Raw genomic sequence first — 16443 nt, 5'->3', positions numbered from 1 at the left:
TTCTCTGACCTCTGCAAGAAGTGTATCTTGGGATGCAATCTCTCTTGGTGAGTTAACCCTATCTCATTTTCCACAGGGAAACTGTTTTCTTTGAGAACTAATCCTCCTTTTTTGCCTACAGTGGTATACAAGTTTACTTTAAGCCAAACTACCCATCTCCTTGTTTTCTTTCCTGAACCTAAAAATGAGGGAGAAAAGATTCCTCATACCTTGGATGTCCGCAGACAACTCGGGTACTGTCTTAACAGAACAAACTCTTTCAGATCTTTGGCTCAGTTGTTCATTTCTTCTGAAAGTAAGAAGGGACAACCTGTGTCAAAACAGACTATTTCCAAATGGTTGTCTAAGGCTATTATTTTATTCCAGGCAGTCTCAAGGCCCACTCTACCAAGGCCTTGGTTTCATCTATGGCTTTTTGGAAATGGTTGGATTCTAGAAGTATTCTAGAAGCTGCAACTTGGTCCTCTGTACATACTTTTACAAAGCACTGTAAGCTTGATTCCTTCTCTAGGTATAGATCAGGCTTTACAAGGACTATTCTCCAGGGGTTCCTGGACACTTTTTTTCACCTTTCAAATGTAGTCAGCTAGGGTAATCTAACCATATAGCTAGGGCTACTGCAGCAGTGATCAATTTGATGAACATAGTACAGTTGTGCAAGTAAACTTACCATGACAGGAGATTGAATGATCACTGCTGCAGAAGCCATTCCATCCTCCTTGTTTTTTTGGTGTGTTGTTTACGCAAGGGTGTGGTTTATTTTTTGTTCTTCCTAGCATTGTCCTTTCCTCTGCCTCCTTCTCTTTGTTGGCAAGAAAGCTCTGAAGGGCTTGGTGCCCAAACTTGTCTATGAGTCAGCTCAACCCGAGCGGACAATTTGAACACATGGAAGGTGCCCTGTAGCTTTGGAAGCTGGATGACTGTTATATCCTTGACAGGATATAATCCATATAGCTAAGGCTACTGCAGCTGTGATCATTTGAATATCTACTGTTAGTGGTGAATTTACTTGCACAACTGTAATTTCTACATTTCTTAGATACACAGATACCTCACATTTTATTTAGGAAAGACAAAAGATTTGAGAAAAATCTGACAAATTGTGTGCCCTCTACAGTTAAGAAATTGGTCTTTCCAGTTTCTAAACAAACTATTTCCAGGTAGATCTACAGTGCAATTATCTTCTGTTATACATACCATTGCAAACATCTCCTAGGCATAATAAAATCTCACTTTACCAGAACAGTAGCTACTTCAGGGGCTTTTATGCAAAGGTTAGAATATAAAACTATTCTTGAAGTAGCCACTTGGTCCTCTGTCCACACCATTACTAAGTATTACAAGCTGGATGTTCAGTCTAAAGCAAGAACTGGATTTGATAAGACTGTCCTTCATGGCATCCTAAACTCAGAGAGAGCTTTACCTACCCAATCTATCTAAGCTCTGGAAGTCATCCAAGATGTTAAGAATACTGCAGCTGTGATCTAATAAAGAACATAACACAAATGTATAGGTAACTTGCCATAGTGGTAGATGTTCGATAAGATCATTGCTGCAATACCAGTTCCCTCCTTCTATCCCCTCTTCGGGTATCTTCTTCAGGTTTTGTTTTTCAGTCTGAGTGGGGGAATTCCCAGCTTTCTTTCATTCCTTCCTTCCCCTAAAAACTTCCTGTATTCTGTAGTTTCACCCTGCTTTTAATATTACTATGTCAGGGTTCACTTAGTCTTCTAACTTTTTATTACAAAGGCAAGAAGGTTCTGAATATGTTATATAGACATACACTGCTCTTATACCGCTATGCTGGTAAGTGCCTAGGGCATATGTATGCCTTACGGGAGGAAGGATCCTGAGCTTGGGACGCCTTGATAGGCAGAATTTTTCTTGGGACTGTCGCAAATGTTAAGAATAATGCAGCTGTGTATCTGAACATCTACCGTTATGGTAAGGTACCTACATAACTGTACTTTTCTCATTGTTTATGATGATAGGAATTTCTTTAGTTTCCAAGGCATCAAAAACTTTCTAAAAGTTCACGAGGAATGTTTAGGAAAAATCCATCAAGTACATTTGAGCTTATATAACAGATCTCTGCCTAAATGATTTAAAGATGCTAAAATTCCTGCTATGAATAATGCATTTTTGTCTTGTAAAAGACCTGTTTGAATAGGTATTGGAGTAGTCTTGGGGCAGTCCATTGGGTCCACAAGACTCCCATTCCTTTAACAATACTCATTGAAAAAGGATGTGTTTTAGCATTAGGTGATACTGTCATTGAGTGAGGAGCTCTGGTATCTGTAAGGAAAGGAATGCTAATATCTTGTACTTTTATTTGAACAAAATGACCTTCTTGGTATGTTATTAACAAGAGAAATAGCTATGATTCCTCTCCATGGTGTTCATGTTTATCTTGTTTCCAGGTAAGTGGTCTCCTTGCAGTGTTCCACCATGGAGGCTAGGCTGTTGTTATTGTTGTATGGATTGTCTTGAGACATGCTCAAAGTGTGAATGTTTCTGAATTATGTTGATGTTGATCTGCTACTTGTAAAGCCTGTTAAAAGGGTAGTCACTATTAATGACCCCCTGCCCACAGTTAGAACAACTATTAGCATTTGAGTTTTATTGCATAGGGATTTGGACTTCTTAAAAGGGTTTTTGATTTTTATTTTAATATATACCTTGCTGATACTGTGCAGGGGCTTGTTTTGGGGAGATCTTCCCTTTAAAATTTGTCTCATATTTTTAAAATTGAACGTCCATCATTTTTTTTCCTGTTTTTGCTGTTTATCATATATTATGTGATCAGCAACATACTGGGCTGATTATATATCTCTAAACATATCCAGTCAAGGCAAACCTTTTTGATCTGGTTACATATCTGAGGAAGTAAATGCTTGACAGATGCTACTGACAGTCAACTGGCTCCCACACTCTCTGAAGGTTCTGCATGACCAGAAAAAAGATTCAAAGGCATGTATCATTCGCTATAAATAGCTTTCTATAGATTCATCATCTCACTGTGCTACCACTTTTATTTGAGACAATTTGATCACAGGGGGAAAATATCTTTACTAGCTTTTATTAAACCCTGTCTTTTTGACTCAAAATTATTATGCTTTGGTATTCCTGTTTCACTTTCTCCTATTATAGTGGCTTCCCCATACCTTTTTAAATATGTCAGGTGAAACAGTTTTTTTAAGAACTGCTCTAAGTCTTTGCTAGTGGGATTTCACATTTGACAAAGTCCCTCAAGAACTTTGACATATTTTGCAAAATTATTTTTTGCCGATGGGGAGTCTTTAGTCAACTGCTGACTAAGGACATACCACATTAATGGTAAAGTCAGAGGTGTTATCCTGAACAGCCGCAAGGTTAGTTAGGCATTTTGCTTTCCTGGTTTTTCATCTTCCAGTGATTAATCTGAAGTACTGGAAGTGTCATCTACTAGAATTTAAGTGGTGGAAGCAATTGCTATTTTCTTTCCCACTGATCTTTTGCTTCAGGGAATTGCATTACTAAATCTTTGTACGTTTTTGACACTAATTCAAGAATGTTCATGTTTTGCTTTTGTAATATCTCTACTTGATTTTGTCTTATTTTTGGTACCTTTGCAGTTAGCTACTAGACACAGTGTCGTGAGATCATTTTTTTGCTGGTTTTGTTTTAAAAAGAGTACAGTGTAACACACGCAACTGCTTTTTAGATCTCAAGTTGAGTTTTTCAGAAGATTTACAGGGTGCCACAGTTTCTGAATCAGTAGCATCAGGTGTTAGTTCCTCTTCCAGTCTGTCACTGTCTTCTCCTTATTTATCACGACATGCAGTATGAGTAGTAGAATTATTTAGAAAATCTTCATGGTGTTCATCATGTGGCAGGGGTGAAGGACCTGATGGCAGTGGGTGACAAACATCACAGAAGAATACTGATGAAGCAGTTTCAGTTTGTTCTTCCGTATCACTTTTGCAGTATTCTTCACTAAAGGGATTCCCTGCCAAGGATAGCCCAATGTCTGACCAGTGTACCTAACCCTTAGATTTGTATAGATGTCATACATCACTCATATTTTCCTTGCTCAAGGCACAGGGCATAAAGGTGACATACAGATGTACATAATACAGAACGTCTTAACCACCAGTCAGAATACCATCATTGATCATCAGTCTGAATGCTTCTTCTTCTGTGCTGGTTACAGAGTTGCATTTCAGATAAGTGCCCCATTGGGGTTCCGCCTTATCTTGTTTTTCTTTTTTTTTAGTTTTGTGAGTTTGCCTGTCATCCAGAAAGGGAAATTTTCATTGTGGAAAGCAAATTCCACATAACGATCATCACAAGTAATGTCTCTTCTTTTTGGGTGCTTCTTACGACCATATGAAGCAGTATTACCTTCTTTGCAAGCTGGCTCTTCAAGTTTGAGATCTTGCTGTCCAGTATCAGGCTGTATTCTTGGGTCCATATTATTTAGTCAGAAGACATTTCCATCAAACACCTTTCCATTGGCATGAAACTGTTGAAATTCACTTCCATAAATTGCGGAATTTTTCCCAGGGCAATGAAACAGTTGCATCATAGCTCAGTGGGAAAGAAAGACACATACCACACTTAATCAAACCCACCCAATTGAGGGGCTGCACCCCCCCTAACTATATATATCAACTCCAAGATTGCACTACAGTGGGGAAAAGGGGAGTTGGCCAAGTACTTTTTTACACCTGGAATAATTCTCGATTCGCTGAAGTGAATTTCGACGGTTTGGTGTCGGAAGGTTGTTTGGAAATATCTTTCAATGTAGTAATATACATTCCTTCAGAGCAAAATATAATGGCAGACTCTTCCAGCCGGTCCAAAATACAGGCTGACATGTGGTTGCTTTACAGAGATGTGTTTCTGGACATTGTCCATCAGTGGGGCACTCCTCAGGTAGGTCTTTTTGCCTCCCATTTGAACAAACAACTTCCTTTTTTTGCACCAGAGTTCCAAATCCTCTGGCTTGGAAGATGGACTCCCTATCTTTCTTTTGGAAGGGGATGTTTCCCCATGCCTTCCCCTCCCCTTCCTCTAATTTTGAGGGTCCTGCTCAAGGTAGAGTAGAACTCCCCCAAAATCTTGCTGATGACTCCCTTTTGGCCCAGACAGCATTGGTTCTCTCTTCTTCTGCACCTGGCCAAGGGAAATCACCACAAGTTACCTCACAGGGTGGACGTACACAAGACAGTGGGTCTCTCATACTTCCCCACTTGTTCACCCATCACCCATCAACTGACATTGTGGGTGATATGGTTTTGATCCTTTTTAGGCACCTTTTTTTTCTGAGGATGTGCTTAGGGTTCTGCAGGAAGCCAGGAAACCCACTACCAAGAAATTGTATATGTCCACATGGGAGATATTTTCTGCTTGGTGCCTTGCTTGTAACCACAATGCACTTTCTGTTGAGCTTTATCTAGTTCTCTCCTATTTGTGTTAATTGCTCTATGCTGGGTTAATATATTCTTCTGTTAAAAGACACCTTTCAACTATTTCTGCTTATCTGCCATTAACTCTTCCTCTGGCCTCTAAGTTTGAAGTCAAACAATTTATTGAAGGTGTCCTTCATATCAGGCCTCCCTGGAAGCCTATTCCACCTTCCTGGGACCTTAACTTTGTTGAAAAATAGACTTGGGCTCTTTTTGACCATGCAGCTTCATCTTCCTTACAACATTGTAAATGGAAGGCTGTTCTTCTTTTGGCCGTCACTTCACCTAAGAGAGTGTCTGAACGCTAGGCTCTTATGTCTGTACCTCCTTTTTTTTTTTTTTTCATAGGGACATGGTGTCTCTTCATACTAATCCTTCTTTTATTCCCAAGGTGGATAATGAATTGTCTCTTAATCAGTCTATTAATTTGCTTTCCCTTTTTCCTTCTCCGCAGTCTGCTAGTGAGAAAGTTCTTCACACCTTGGATTTGCATAGACAGCTGAGATGTTATTTAGATAAGACTAAGGCCATTCACAAGTCTGAGCTGCTTTTTATTTCCTTTCATCCCAGATCTCTAGCTTTGGCTGTTTCTAAGCAAACCATTTATGTATGGATCTCTAAGGCCCTTTGTTTTTGTTACTCCTTTCATGGGAAAAGCCTTTCTGCCTCTGTAAAAGCTCATTCTACCAGGGCTGTGGCTTCGTCTGATACTTTTTTCAAAGGATTGGGTACCAGTTCCACCCTTGAGGCTGCTATTTGGACCTCTGCCCATACCTTTACTAAGCATTACAAATTGGATGTTGTTTCCAGAGCAAGAGCTGACTTTGCCAGAGCTACCCTGCTTGGGTTTCTTGAGGGCTCTTCTGGGCCTTACTCCTCCCAAGTTTCCTCTTGAGCTTTTGTACTCTCCCTTTAGTGAAGAGTACTGTAGCAGGGATATGGAAGGACATAGCACAGTTGTGTAAACTCTTACCATCAGTAGATGTTCTTCTCTTCACTGTTGCAGTATTTGCTCCCTCCCTCCTCCACTACTGCTGTCCTTTTTCTCCTTCTGGATGCGCATGTTCCTCCTACCTCCTAGGACTGTTGTTCCTCCTGGGGCTTTTCAGTTCTGAAATACCATATTTCCCCAAAAATAAGACCAGGTCTTATATTCTTTCTCCTGGCGAAATGTGCATTAGGGTTTATTATCAGGGGATGTCTTATTTACCCACACCGTACAACAATCTACCTTTTTTCAGTTATTCATGTACAAAAATTAACATTAATTAATGAACACAAATTGACATTTCTTCATGTACAAACATCAACATTTATTCATTTACACAAATTGACATTTATTTCATACTTTTCTGTTATTGGACAACAGTTCTAATAACGGGTTGACAGTTGTGTGAGAATTCTACATAAACAGTGCAACAAACATTTCAACTCCAAAATATCTGATCCTTGGCTTTCACAGTTACTCAAATACAGTCATGTCATCTTCTTCTGGGACATTGTCATAAGTGTCCAACTCCTAATTCTGGCCTGAATTTCTTGCGACTCCATTTCCTGTAGCACCATTGGCCCCAGTCTGTCATGCCTAGCAATTGAGCTCTCCTTAAATGAACATTGCTTGTCCAAGTAGCCTGCTCATAGTGCATTGGCAACAAAGTTGTCAGTGATTTTATCTCATGAATTTTTCACCCAAGTCACGACCTCTTGCAGGCTAGGCTTCACAAAGTTTCCATGCTGATTTCTCTCCATTCTCTTTTCAATGTAGTCATTGAGTTCCATGCGCAAATAGTCCTTGAATGGCTTGTTTATTGCAATATCAAGAGTCTGGAGATAGGCAGTCATTCCTGTAGGAATCATTATTTGAGTTCTCCTCCGTGCTAGGAATTTCTTCATTTCTTTGGCGTGGTGAGTGCTGGCTGAATCCCAGACTAGCAGACCTCTTTCACCACCTCACAAAATAAGTGGCAGCATTACATCGACCCACTTCCTTATAACTGCTTGTGTGCACCAGGCTTTTTCGGTTTTAAGAATGTAAATGCCTGAAACACGTTCAGTCTTATCTTTCTTGCCCTTACTAATGATTAGAGGTGGGGTTTTCTTTCCATGTAGACGAATTGCCAAAATACAGGTAACACGTACACTCTCATAAACAGTGGAGGGAATGTAGATTGACGAGGCACCCCTCTGATCAATTGTTGTTTGAGATCCTTGGCCCATAAACACTGCAGTTTCATCCATAGCAATCATGTTGAAGAGTTGGTATTTAGAAAAGTCATTGCCATCAACAAAGGACTTGAATGCAAGTGCACGTTTAATAACTTCAGTGTCTTCCAGCTGAACAGTGTTGTTCTTCTTAGATACAGTTCATATCGCTGAAGGAAGCCATCCAGCCAATGTTGTGATGCTTTGAATTTTTCTGGGGATATTTCTAACTGTGATGCTATTGCAAGGGCAAATGCTTGAATATCAGCGTTTGCTTTCCTGTTAGCAATCCACTCACAGATGATGTCAAGCTCAGGAAATGGTTGCCGACCTGTTCCACACTTCTTAGCATTTTCCTCGTCGGCCTGTTGACTGAGGGTAACGTATGCTGCTCGCCATTTTCAGACCATTCGGAGATCTAACTTCTTCTCTTTACAGAAAGCCATCAGATTCTTTCCCCGGGAGTCCTCCATGATTCCTTTCTTGTACTCGACGGAATAGCTCTTTCTTTTTGCACTCATCTTGTCTGGGGGGGGGGGGCGGGGCGGTTAATTGAAGACTTGCGTGACCAGAGTGGCAACACAGAATGGTGCCTGTTATGAAGAGAAGACACTACCACAGCTGCTCGATACCATGAGCGCACGCTTCCAGTGCGTTGTCTGTACTTTGACCGATCAAAGTACACCTGCATGTGTTTATGGGCCAAGGATTTCAACCGTCAAGTGATAGTGATGATTGGGTTACAGTAAGAATCAGAACTGGGGCTTATTTTTGGGATAGGGCTTATATCATGAACACCCTGGAAAAACCATGCTAAGCCTTACTCTCTGGTTAGGTCTTATTTAGAAAGAAATACGGTATGTATGTCTGTATGTCACCTTTGTGCCCTACGCCTTGAGTGGGGAGCATACTCATGATAAAGAACGTGTATAAAAACCTAAGGTTTTAGTATACTGACTAGACGTTGGCCTGCCCTTGGCAGGGTATCCCTTTAGTGAAGAATACTGCAACAGTGAAGAGAAGAACATATATTGTTGTGGTAAGATTTCACACAACTGTACTTTCTTACTCTGTAAGATGACAAAGTTCCCAGGATCAACTAGAAAAAGCTCTCCGACCTCTGTGTACATTATTTACTGATGTCTTTCATTTGATCACTGTTGCAGTTTCACCTACATATGTGAGATATTCTGCAAAGGATACTGTCCATCCATCCAAAGCTTGGGCCCCTTCCTCTCATGCTGTACATCTGCCTCATGACGTAGTCATGTGAATACATGCTGGTACACAAGGGATGTACAGGCACAAATTTCCTCAGAACTTTCTTGCCACCAGCTGAAGAGAGAGACTTCTTCCAAATTGGTCTGCCAGATGTACTACTTATTCTGGTTTTATAGCATCTGGGCATGTCAGGATCCCCTTTGGGGAACCTTCCTGTTTCTTCTGATTTTTTTGATTAAAAATCTATTTCATGTCAGATAAGAAAGGTAAATGTGATTAAGTTAGTCCAGTTCCATATACAAGAGACCAACATGCTAAATGTCTTTTTTGCCTTGGTCCTAATCATAACATTAGGAAATGTTCTGTTTATAAAACCTTTTGTCCCTAAGACTATTAGAAGCCATTTAGCTTCTCTCAAGCCTTACTTAGAATACCAGAGACTAAAAGAATTAGCACGAGGTATGTCGTCAACTAAATCTTCCCTTTTGGAAGAAGACCTTCAGAAGCTTCTGTTGTCCGGTCAGACCCAGATCTTTCCATTGTGGTGCATGCTGAGCCTTTGGACCTCCTGCATTTAGCTGTTCACACTGTCACAACCCAGTCAGAGGCCAGCAAGGTACACCTCAGTGGCACATTCTCTTTGACCAATAAAATGGCTAGTTTAGGGGCATAAAAGAAGAAAGCTGGTTGTTTCTGTGGGACCAGAGGGATACGACAGATCCTCATCTGTGAGAAAATTCTGGGTACCCTGAAGAACATCGGGGTCTTATCTGCCTCTGATTTTTCTTCTTAGGAATAGCAGACAAAATAAAATAACACAAGCATACTTTGCCTTTTTTGCTCCTTCTCCTGATGAACCACATAAGGAATGTTACAATGTTCCCAAGATCTGTTTGACTGTTATGTCCTTTATGCCCCCCTCATTTTTTTCTTCTCCTGCTTTTTCCTCTTTAGGGATACATCTTCTATGGATGAAGATTTAGATGCTGAGGAGGAATCTTTGTCTTTATTAGTCTCATTCATCTCCCAGCATTGTATGAATCTAGGGATGAGGATACTCTTTCCCTGATTCCCCTTTAGAGGAATTGTCCTTTGGGGACACTGTCTTAAAAAATACATTTTCAGTGGTAAGGCAAGCAAGTATCTGACATGCAGAAAACATGATATGATCTTCTAAACATTGGTGTTCTTAAACCTTCAGCTTCACCTCTGTTCTGTAAGCTGTACACGGCACCTTTATGACAGTTGGTCTTAATCCTGTATCCAAACCGCCAGTGCGCAAAAGAGGAAAAAAAACAGATAAGTTCTATAAAGTGCCAGACACCTACAAGGTTTTGTATAAAAATCCCTCCTCAGATCCAGCTGTCATTTTTTTTTGTCTGACAAAGCATGCAAGCTCCTTCCTTCTACTAATGCCTTGCCTAATGAGAAGGATAGTTGATTTGCAGATAGGTACAGAAAAAAGTTGTACAACTCTACTACTATTTCTTTCAGTACCATTAACTGTCACTCTCACATGTACAGGTACCTTTTATCACTGTTGGATAGAATGAACAATGATAATCACAGATTTTACAGAATCAGACAGTAAATCTTCCCTTCTGTCCTTGATCAGGTCTGCTGTTCAGGTGACAAGACCTTCCAAAAAGTTTAGTTATGATACAGCTGATGCTGTCCTAGGGCTACAGCTACTAGCTCTGTTCAGAGAAAATACTTGTATGTTTAAATCTGAAGTCACTTCTGAAGATGTTAAAGCTAAGCTTTTAGATGCACCCTTATACTGAGTAATCTCTTTGGTCCAGCTGCAGATGAAGTATTTAAGAACCTTCAAGAAAGAGGTAAGATTATGCAGGACCTTAAGCATGTTTGTTTCCCTAGTTTCTAAATTTTCAAAGGAGCTATGAAAGCTATTTTTTGCAAAGATCAAAAATCCAGCATAAATGTAAAAAATTATCAAAAAAAAAAAAAAATAAATTCCAAGAAAACCCAGATTAGATTTCAAATGACCAACAGGTTTCTTTGCTGACAAACCTTCCTGTTTGTGAATATCAGCCCCCTTTCTGTCTCCTTTCCCTCCAGCTTGGGCATTCAACTGCCAGTTTTTCAAGAAAACATTTCCAGTCCTTACGGATGACTTCAGGTAAATGAAGGCTACTAAATTAACTTGGAATCTCTCTCTTTCCCATTCTGGAATCTTAAAAGTTTCCCCCAACCAGTTTTGTCTGGTGTGGCCAATTCTCTCGTTTGGCCCCAGGGTATCCCTTAGGACAAATCCTACAGTTAACTGTAGAATTATTTCAGCAACATTAAGAGTGTAAGGGACTTAACTCAATACTTTTTCTTGTACTAAGAAAGGAGGGAACTTGGAGACCCATTCTGGATTTATCAGTCATCAACACTTGTTTAACTATGCCAAAATTCAAGATATTGACTCTTCAGTCTCTGCTTCCAATGATTTTTCTTCAGATTTTCTTGATGACCCTGACCATCAAGGATGTTTATCTATACATTCCCATTCATCCAAATAACAGAAAATGATAGGATCCTGTGCCTTACAATTGCACTTTCAGTTTTCTGCTTTTCCCGTTGGTCTTTATACAGCCCCGAGGGTATTTACAAAAATGTCAAGCCCCTTTCATAGCATTCTGCAAGCTTCAGGGTATTCAAACATACCCTTGCCTAGATTATTTTCTTATGCAAACTACTTGAAAGGACAAGCCCATCCAGTATCTCAAATTTTCCATAGATATCTTCCTTTTTATAGGTTTTACCATAAATTTGTAAAAGTCTGTCCTTCAACCCTTTCAGGATCAGGAATTCTTTCAGTACCAAGCAAGCAAAAAGTCTGTCCAATGAATTCAGTTAAAACTAGTAACCTCCAGAAGAAACCCCTGCAATGCAAAAGTCACATCGCAGGATAAATCCACAAAAAGGGGGAAAGTCCATTAAATAAACTACAAACTTTAATAACCAAACTGAGCACAATCCAATCACATTTCATGTACTTTCATCCTTGTGAACAAACAGGACTTCATCAGAACAACAACCATCAAATTACTTCCATTTGTTTAAATAACTAAAAAACAATCACATCTAAAACACTCAAGCAGTTAGGTGTAAAGTAGGTCCTCTCATCATTACAGTAGTAAATAAAATAATCAATACGATACATACATACATCCAAATTAAAAGGGAAGCTGAATGTCATGAAAAATGCTGTGTGATAAAAACAGTATTATAAAAATAACACTTAATAATGTTAAAATCTTATTCTGTTAAATTATTACAAACAATAAAAATGCGTGTTCTTACAGCATTGTTAAAAATCTTAAAACTGTCCATTCATGAATTAGCTGCTCTTAATTTCAGAATAGGGATACTTGAAATTATATCATTGATACCAGGGAGAGCCGTGGCATTCAACTGAAGTCACCTCCTTATATTCTGCTTTGGCCTCCTATGCTCCACCCCTGGAATTCGAGGTATGATCTCCAAAATACCAAAACAAAAATGGCTAAAATTATTACAATTAATAGTATATTTACATAATGCACTATTGGTGTTACATTTTTTATGTCATAACAATGTTTGTACATTTTTTTTGGACATTCCTTCTGTTTTGCCAGTATAGAAGGCTGAACCAGATTTACACCTCGCTATATAAATTGAACCACTACTATTGCAGTTCCATGTTTGAGAAGACTTTTTTGTCAATTCATAGGTTCATATGAGGTTACTAGGTTATTGGCCCTAGGGCCTTTATAAGCCTAGTCATGTTATACCCTTGTTCCCTTACTGACCAAGTTGTATGGTCTATATTTGCAGCATGAGTCTATGTTCAGCACTGAATGCCCTTATCCAAGAGGGACATAGGTATTCTCCAACTGATTTTCCCTGTCTTCTAGTATGTATCTGGTATATTTCAGCATTGCTCACACCTACCACACTTCTAGTACAAAACCTAGAAGATTGCATAAAATTATCATTCTGTCCCACTGTTCTTTCTAGAATTTCTTTAAAGGGTACTTTTCCATTATCTGGGTAACAGGTCTAATGACCACGATAAGTTGTTACAGTTGCATTCAGTTGTAATTCACTTTAAACCACGGAAAAGTAACAAATGAACTGCAGTCCTTTGTAGCGACTGTGGTTATATATTCTGCAGTCTAGGTGAGAAAGACTATCTTACTGTCTTTCCCAATGTAAGTGGGGCAAAGGACATGAACAGAGACTCTTTTCTGATGGACCTGGTTCTATGCAAGTAGAATCAGCAGACGACTGTGACCATCTGGTTCACTGCAGAAGTATTCTCCTTTGTTCTTAGCAAAACTTTTTGTGAAAGATTAGGTACAGTGCAACAGATAAGACATGAACTTTCAATTTTTCTCCTTACAGAAGTAACAGGAACTAAGAAAAAAAAATTTTACCAAGACAGAATCAGATAGTGGAACGTACGCTGTCGTTGCTCGTTTGGAAGTACCGTGCAACTTTATTTTTTTGGGGGGGGATTGATCAACTATGGATGACAGGTTATAGAGACTGACTCGTTACAAGGCAGTAACACAGGGTGCTTCGTCTTCACGTCTGTTTCTTGGTCTTTCAAACAAGTTGTTCAGGGCTAACAGCTGTGCGATCATGGCATGCGCATTACAGCTGTTGCCCCGATAACGGAAAAGTACTCTCTAAAGTTAGGAAGTGTTTTATATACGAAACAAAGTGACTCTCAAAATATACCCTTACTAGATGATTTTCTTCTGCAAGCTGCTTGAAAGGAGAGGACTGCATCAGAACACCTGCAGTATCTAATTTTTTTACATGGATATCTTCCTTCTGTTATGTTTTACCCTAAATGTGTAAAAGTCTGTCATTCAACCCTTTCAGGATCTAGTATTCCTACAGCACCACTTAGATACAGTATTTCTCCTTCAGTACAAAATGCAGTTTCTAATTTCCTACTTCCAGTCTTTTCCTCTTCTAAAATTGACCTCTATATGAGAGATACTGAGAACCAAGGAGTACATAGCTTCAGCTACACAAATTGTCCCTTTAGCCAGACTCCACAAGAGGAGGATTCAGTGGTTCCTCAAGTCAGTCTGGGCACAGCATGGCCACCTTCATGAATTTCCATTGTTTTCTTGCATTTTATAAAGAAGGAACTTCTTCAGTGCATTAACCAGATATCACTTGATCCTGGAGTGCATTTATTGGTTCACTCTCTTGACCATGAAGTCTCCCAAGATGTTTTTGACTTGGCTTAGAGAGCATGTGCCAAGAACATCAGAGTCCAGTATGTATGGTCTTGTCAGTACTTAAGCCATCACATAAATGTCAAGGAAATGAAGACCCTGATCCTAGCTCTGCAATCTTTTGCACCACCTTTGGTCTCCAGGAACCCTTGGAGTCCTAACAGACAATGCCATGGTAATGGAGTACATCAGCAAACAAGGAGGAACAAAATTGTATCATAGTAGCATTTCAGCAAACAAGGATGGACAAAATCTTATATGTGCTGTCATTAGAAGGATATCCTAGTTCATTAACAGTGTCCTAAACTTTTTTTTTTTTTTGCTTATTAAATTATTTTCAGAATTTAAATTATATTCTCTTTTTTTCCAGCCATTATTTTTAATACTGTATTTACTGTCAACATCATTGTTTCTAAGTAATGGGTACCCCCTCCCTCATTCTCTCAAATCATTGGCTTCCAGGAATTGAGAGTTTAACTACAATTCTGTGAGTTTTTCTCTCTTTTTTGATTTTGTTAGTATTTTCCCTTTTGAAAGTACTCCTGACCATCTCTCTTCATCTTTACTAAATAAGTTTAGACAAAAACAAAATAATAGGAGACAAAGGCCCAAAATCAGAGACAGTTTTAAATATTACTCTGATTCATTTAAAAGGTTAGTAGAACATGAAGTTGTGCATCAACATATCTGTTTTGAACAGTAAGAAGCATGAAACTAATGACTGGCATTGACTACTTCTCAGTGTTTAGCAGAAAATCTCAGACTTTATGAGGGACAGAACAGAAATCTGACACCCAAGTCAGAAATGTCTTGCAAAATTCAGTTACAATTGTGAGGTTTGTTATTGAGTACCTTAAACATTTGGCTTGGCTTCACTAAATATCTTTTTTAAACATGAGTGAGTGTTGCCTTCTAAAACATGGCAAATTAGTAATGCTCACTTCTTTTCTAAATATGTATCTATTTAATAGTCATGATATGTGATCTCTAAAAATATGAAATTCTAAGTTGTTAACTCTTTCTTTACAAAACTATATGTCTGAAATCTCTTTTTAAGCTTGGTTTGATGGCACCTTTTAAAATGTAACAAATTAGTTGTGTTTACTTCTTTTCCAAGTAATTAACTATTTATTAATCTCATTCTGGGATCTCTGAAAGTACAGACATCTAAGAAGTTAACACTTTCTTTACCAAACCATTTGCCCATATTTAAAGGTGTCTGCCAGTTTTGGTAAACCTGAAGGTTTCTGCATACCAACCTCATCACTTCGCCATGCATTTAGCCCAATGTCAGTGTAGTGACCAAAGAATCGCAGTCAAACATATGTGATAAAAACAAATTTGTACTGTATAAACTCAGCATTGTAAGCTGAATTGATACATGTATATGAGGATGCCTTAGGCAGATGTCTACCTGTGGCATAATTCCCTTAACCATTAAGACTACTTCTTCAGCAGTGATCCATATATATCTAGTGTTTTAGTGCGTATGCTCATACAGTTGATGTTTCGGGAAGAAAAGGACCACAAAACCTCACAAAGCATATGTTACTTCCTGGTGCAATGGTTGGATTTAGTCTGACAGAGAATTATGGCTGTGAGCTATTAAGAAGCTGCTTCCTGCATTCTATTATTTATACCTTCAGTCTCCATTTCCCTAATGTTTTACTCTGAGCATGTTATATAACCAGACAGTGCTCAAGAGCAGTTAGAAAATTAAGTTAGGCTCCTAGGTGGTCTCTTGGAGTATACGATAAGTAAAAACCTAAAAAAACTATGCTTATTTGTATATTTATTTAAATTTATTTTCTGATATCGCATAGTGATCCAGCTGGACCAGTTAAAAGCAAGCCCATTGAGTACAAAACCTGTGAACACTTGACAAGCGTAGAGGTAATGCAGTCCATACAATGAAGGCAAAAAAATTATTCAACATTTGTAATTTTGACATACGCAGTTACCAATGTGAGAAGAAAGTAAAAAGACTTCATGGATGTACTGATACTGACTTAGAAATTTGGTTATTAAAAGACATTACATTGAATGGTTTGCCTGAGCAAAAAGCCATAGGAAGAAAAGTTTACACTTTTTTTTTTTCTTGTGGGAACGAATCAAGTTATGCACAGGACTTCATGTTTGAAGCTGATTCTGTGGTGGGTAGAAAGTCCTACTGTCGTGCACAACTTACCCTGTCTGATATCTCCTCAAGGTCTAAGGAAATTTTAGTCTCACTTTATTCCTCTTACATGGTCCATCATTGAATGCAGTACCACTTTTCACACACATCTTACTAAGCTCCTAAACCAGCTTAAACTTCCGCATTA

At 38.8% G+C, this 16443-nt stretch overlaps 1 protein-coding gene across 7 annotated transcripts in view; it reads left to right on the top strand.

The window, feature by feature from the left end:
• Window positions 1–16443, top strand: part of EVI5L (ecotropic viral integration site 5 like) — a 2636797-nt gene that overhangs the window by 2257889 nt on the left and 362465 nt on the right. The gene's annotated exons all lie outside the window — the stretch shown is intronic.

This window comes from Protopterus annectens, chromosome 9.part0 (assembly GCF_019279795.1).
Source record: "Protopterus annectens isolate FY-2018-M chromosome 9.part0, PAN1.0, whole genome shotgun sequence".
NCBI classification, from domain to species: domain Eukaryota; kingdom Metazoa; phylum Chordata; order Ceratodontiformes; family Protopteridae; genus Protopterus; species Protopterus annectens.
This window is presented reverse-complemented; position numbering and strand designations above follow the sequence as displayed.